We start from the raw sequence: 6,000 nt of genomic DNA, 5'->3' as shown, positions 1-6,000 counted from the left end.
AGCCTTGTTGTACTCCTTTCCCAATTTTGAACAAATCGGTTGTTCCATGTCTGGTTCTTACGGTTACTTCTTGAACCTCGTACAGGTTTCTCAGGAGACAGGTAAGGTGGTCTGGTACCCCCATCTCTTTCAGAATTTGCCAGAGTTTGTTGTGATCCACACAATCAAAGGCTTTAGCGTAGTCAATGAAGCAGAAATAGACGTTTTTCTGGAATTCTCTTGCTTTCTCCATGATCCAGCGAATGTTGGCGATTTGACCTCTAGTTCCTCTGCCTCTTCGAAACCCCGCTTGTACTTCCGGTAGTTCTCGGTTCGCATACTGCTGAAGCCTAGCTTGTAGGATTTTGAGCATCACCTTGCTGGCATGTGAAATGAGCGTAATTGTGTGGTAGTTTGAACACTCTTTGGCGTTGCCCTTCTTTGGAATTGGAATGTAAACTGACCTTTTCCAGTCTTGTAGCCACTGTTGAGTGTTCCAAATTTGTTGGCATATTGAGTGCAGCACTTTAACAGCGTCATCTTTTAGGATTTTAAATAGCTTAGCTGGCTGTCATCTCCACTAGCTTTGTTGTTAGTAATGCTTCCTAAGGCCCACTTCACTTCACTCTCGAGTATGTCCGGCTCAAGTTCAGTGACCGCACTATCATGGCTATCAGGGACATTCAGATCTTTCCTGTATAGTTCTTCTGTGTATTCTTTCCACCTCTCCTTAATCTCATCTGCTTCTTTTAGGTCCCTGCCTTCTTTGTCCTTTATCATGCCTGTCTTTGCACAAAACGTTCCCTTGAGATCTCCGATTTTCTTGAAGAGATCTCTAGTCTTTCCCATTCTATTGTTTTCCTCGATTTCCTTGCACTGTTCATTTAAGAAGGCCTTCTTGTCTCTCCTTGCTATTCTCTGGAAATCTGTGTTCAGTTGGATATATCTTCCCCTTTCTCCCTTGTTTTTCTCCTCCCTTCTTTCCTCAGCTACTTGTAAAGCCTTACCAGACAGCCACTTTGCTTTCTTGCATTTCTTTTTCTTTGGGATGGATTGAGTTGCTGCCTCCTGAACAATGTTACAGACCTCTGTCCATAGTTCCTCAGGCACTTTGTCTATCAGGTCTAATCCCTGAAATCTATTCCTCACCTCCACTGTATATTCATCAGGGATATGATTTAGGTCATACCTGAATGGTTTAGTGGTTTGCCCTACGTTCTTCATTTTAAGCCAACATTTTGCAAGAAGCAGCTCATGATCTGAGCCACAGTCAGCTCCAGGTCTTGTTTTTACTGACTGTATAGAGCTTCTCCATCTTTGGCTGCAAAGGACATAATCAATCTGATTTCGATATTGACCATCTGGTGATGTCCATGTGTAGAGTCGCCTCTTGTGCTGTTGGAAAAGTGTGTTTGCTATGATCAGCATGTTTTCTTGGCAAAACTCTATTAGCCTTTGTCCTGCTTCATTTTGTACACCAAGGCCATGCTTGCCTGTTATCCTGGTGATTTCTTGACTTCCTACTTTAGCATTCCAATTGCCTATGATGAAGAGGACATCTTTTTTTGGTGTTAGTTCTAGAAGGTGTTGTAGGTCTTCATAGAACTGATCATAGAACCAGCGTGGTGTACTGGCAAAAGTGTTGGACTAGGAGCTGGGAGATCCGGGTTCTAGTCCCCACTCGGCCATGGAAGCTCACTGGGTGACTTTGGGCCAGTCACAGACTCTCAGCCCAACCCACCTCACAGGGTTGTTGTTATGAGGATAAAATGGAGAAGAGGAGGATAATGTAAGCTGCCTTGGGTTCCTTGCAAGAGGAAAAAAGGCGGGGTATAAATGCAATAAATAAATAAATAAATTCTTCGGCCTCAGTGGTTGGGGCATAGACTTGAATTACTGTGATGTTGAATGGTTTGCCTTGGATTCGTACTGAGATCATTCTATCGTTTTTAAGATTGTACCCCAGTACTGTTTTTCCCACCCTTTTGTTGACAATGAGTGCTACTCCATTTCTTCTAAGGGATTCTTGCCCACAGTAGTAGATATGATGGTCACCTGAATTAAATTCGCCCATGCTTGTCCATTTTAGTTTGCTGATTCCCAAGATGTCGATGTTCAATTTTGCCATCTCATGTTTGACCACCTCCAGCTTACCTTGATTCATTGATCTGACATTCCAGGTTCCTAAACAATATTGTTCTTTACAGTATCGGACTTTCTTTTCACCACCAGACACATCCACAGCTGAGTGCCCTTTCGGCCTTGGCCCAGTCGCTTCACTCTTTCTGGTGCTACTTGAAAATTCCCTCTGCTCTTCCCCAGTAGTATATTGGACACCTTCCGACCTGAGGGGCTCATCTTCCGGCATCATATCTTTTAGCCTTGTGATACGTTCCATGGGGTTATCTTGGCAAGAATACTGGAGTGGGTTGCCATTTCCTTCTCCAGTGGACCACATTTTGTCAGAACTCTCTGCCATGACCTGTCCGTCTTGGGTGGCCCTGCACGGCATAGCTTATGGCTTCACTGAGTTACGCAAGCCCCTTCGCCACAACAAGGCAGTGATCCATGAAGGGGATTGCAGCACTGGTTGCTTGCAAATATCCAATGATTATTTCCACAGCAAATCTTGTGACTGAGTTCCACCACTCTATGGCAGTACCACTGCTTGACTGATCTCCATGTAGTAAATGTGTGTGTCTGCATGGCAGGTGGACATTGCAGAGAAATGACACCTTCCCAGAAAACTGAACCCCAAAGATGATTCTCACATTCCTCTCAATGACAGACTCATTTCCTATTCCCCTCCCACTATCAACCCTAAAGTATATTCCCTTCTTTTAGAGCCCAAGCATCCCAAACTATCTAATTTAGAGATCTTGCTGCCTAAGGAACTTCTTATAAAGATCCCACCCAAACGTAACAATATCCACCTCTTAAAGGTTGTTCCCTCCTATGCCCCACCTTCAGTGATATTCTTTACTTTGTTTTCCCAGCTTCAGCATTCTGGACTTTGGTCTGATTCAGCAGGGCTCATATGTTCTTAGTGTAAGTGACTAATAGAGCAATTATAAGCAATGTTTACTCAGGGGGTAAGTCCCACTGTGTTCAATGGGGTTTACCCCCCTAGTAGGCACATTTAAAATTGTAGCTTAAATGTTTGGAGAGGACATGGATGTTGAGTGAAAAGGGGACACAATTTATGAGCATTTAACTGTGCTGGAATCAGGCATTCCTCTGTCCTATGTGTCCAGCAGCCACAAACACAGAGAAATATGCTAAGGAGTGCCTCTATGGGGGGGGGGGGGCTAACTGCTTGGCCTAGTTTTAAAGGCCAAGAAGGGGTCGGGGGAAAGTAATTTGAGGCAGGGCTTATCCCAAGAAGCGTTTTCAGCGCTAGAGCTGACTCCTGACAAAATATGAAAGAGAGCGTGCGTGTTCCTGAGCATACAAAAAGTACCTCACCACTTTTGCCACTCAGCACCCATACATCTGGGAGAGAGCGGGGGAATGGCAGGCGCCTCCGCGTCATACGCTGGGGCAGGAGCGGATGGAGGGTCGGTACCTCTTCTAGAAGGAAATTAAAAGGGGGCGCCTGCCCCAGGCCAGTCTGAGGAGGACAAAAGCGGCCACGAAGAGGACTGAGAGGGACTCGGCCAGAGAGAGGAGCATCACTCCTCCCCTCCCCCCGCCCCGCTACTTTCCTCTCTGCTTCTGGCGAGCGAATCCCCACCTCCTGGTGGCCTTTCGCTACGTGCAGAAAACTCCATCTCCACTTCAGCCCCCGCCCCTCTCTCGGGGGAACCGTTTCCCGCCTTCCCTCAGAAGGAGCGCCCCGCCACAAAGGCTCCCTCAGGCACGCGCTCTCTCTCCCACAAAGGCGCCTCTCTCCAATAAGAGCAGCCCCTGCTTCCCGGGGGACGGGCGGGATACCCGGTGGTCCATAAACTCTGACCACAAAAGCCCGCCCTTTCCCCGCCTCAGCTCCGCCCCGCCTGTCCCGTTATAGTGCGTGAGGGGGCGGGAGCGGCTCGGAGTCGAGTGTCGGAGTGTCTGAAGGGAAGGCAGGCGAGCGGGCAGGCGAGCGGGCGGGCGAGCCAGCCAGAAGGAGAGGGGGGGAGAGAGAAAGTGGGGGCCAAGAAAAGAAAAGAAGCCGCCTCGGACCAGGCTCGCTGTTTGCGACAGGTATGGCTTTGCCTGTGAGGCCGGCGGGGTGGCACGTCCTCCTCACAGCGCCTGCTCGCCCGCCGAGGAGCTTATGGTGCTCCACGTGGCGGCATAGAAAGGGACTGAATGCGAAGGGAGAGGGGCGCCGTGGCTGTGTATCGCCCACTGAGGGGACCGTGTGTGTATATACATGTGGGGGTGCGGGGCGCCTTTCGCTCTGTCCCCTACCCCGTGGTGGAACCATGAGGGGAAGACGGAGGGAGGTGGGTGAAGCAAGCTGGCATGAGTTAGGAGGAAGGTCCCAAGCTCACCAAGCCAAGGATTTCCTAGCGATAACCTGATGAGAGGGGCAGAAAGCATGGAGGCCAAGGGCCCGGGGAGGGCGGCCATTCTGCCACGATGGCGAGGGCGGGGGGATTCCATTATGGATGCTCCCTCGCTGCTCTTATGTTTGATTGATATTTGGGTTTGGGGCCATTTACTCTTCTGCTTACTGATTCCTGGGGATTTTCGCTATTGGGGGTTGGGGTTGGGGGAGAGAGGTTTAAAATTAATCATGGGCGGATTAGGTGGCGTTATAGTGCATGAGTGAAAGGGGTTAATGAATGTTAATCTTAAATATGGTTTGGGCTGGGTATGCGTAGTTTGTGCACATGGCTTGCTTTGTGTGGCTGTGTATGCATTTGAAAGATCAGAGAGTATTTGACTTCTCTGGTGTTCTACACGTGCATCTCAGGGTTGATATAATAGGGTTTCCATATAGATGGCTTATCTAGCAGATCCTCGATAATCTTGTCAACTGTCTTCAAAATGATTTGCAGTGTTTATACAATGCAATTTGCCATTTAACCTTTAATGCGCTACTGTACTTACAGTACCACTCTTTCAGTGCATACGTACAGGTGAAGTGGAGATCCTATTGTTTTAGAGATCCCTGGGGTTGATTCACCTATCCATGCTTATCACTTAATGCAGCCTTCCTCAACCTGGTGCCCTCCAGATTAGACTCAACTATGGACAGCATGACTAATGGTCAAAAATGCTGGGAACTGTAGTCCAAAAATCTGGAGAAAACCAGGTGGAGGAAGGCTGGCTTAATGTTTCATCACTTGATGATTTACAGCTCAATGTGTGAGCTGCCTCCATTGAAAAAGGTTTGAGGTAATATGAGATTATAAATAGAAGTCCCATCTGTGGTGGTTTTTTGCACACTGATGTTGCAGCCACCAAGTGATGAGCAGCATGGATTAATCCATTCTTAGTCTAGAATCAGTGGATTATTTAATGTGGAGTACAAGAATGTGATTGATTCCATGTGTGTGGCGTGAATGCGATTATGTTAATAGGTATGTGGGACTGCTTCCTGTGGCAAATGAACAAACTGTTGCTCCTTGAGTGCATTGTATTTGTTCTCCCAGGGAAAGGGCATTCATCTGTTCAGAACAAAGCCATGTCTTTTCCTTGTGTGAGCACATAAGCATTTCAAAATGGCACACTTTGGACTGGGGGAAGTGGAACTTTCTCAAATAAAAGGCCCTTCCTTGTTTACTGTACTGCCTTTTGGTGACTTTTTGAACCTTAAGAGTGCTGACGCTTCATGCTGAAAACATTCTTGAGTGTAGAAACAACCGTGTTGAATTGCTATGTTTTTTGTTCAGGCACAAGCTTTAAACCTCTCTATAAGAAACTTGTCTAAGGAACTGAAAAATGATAGCTACCCTGGTCCATGAGTAAAACATCCCATAGTCAGGAAAAAAAGTCTAAAATCCATGGTTATTCAATACCTTTATTAGAACCACAAAAATGCCACAAAATATTGTGCAGACTTTCAAGTTCTTCAGAACTCATCAGGCT

At 47.1% G+C, this 6,000-nt stretch overlaps 1 protein-coding gene across 1 annotated transcript in view; it reads left to right on the top strand.

The window, feature by feature from the left end:
• Nucleotides 1-4,012: 4,012 nt before the first annotated feature.
• Nucleotides 4,013-6,000, top strand: part of SLC16A1 (solute carrier family 16 member 1) — a 63,522-nt gene continuing 61,534 nt past the window's right edge. The window contains exon 1 of the mRNA XM_084853473.1: nt 4,013-4,164. The gene's annotated coding sequence lies outside the window, so the exon portion shown is untranslated. The remainder of the gene's footprint in view (nt 4,165-6,000) is intronic.

The sequence above is a fragment of the Heloderma suspectum genome, chromosome 4 (assembly GCF_057233095.1).
Source record: "Heloderma suspectum isolate Gila_16-S chromosome 4, 16-S_ref, whole genome shotgun sequence".
Classification (NCBI taxonomy): Eukaryota; Metazoa; Chordata; class Lepidosauria; order Squamata; family Helodermatidae; genus Heloderma; species Heloderma suspectum.
This window is presented reverse-complemented; position numbering and strand designations above follow the sequence as displayed.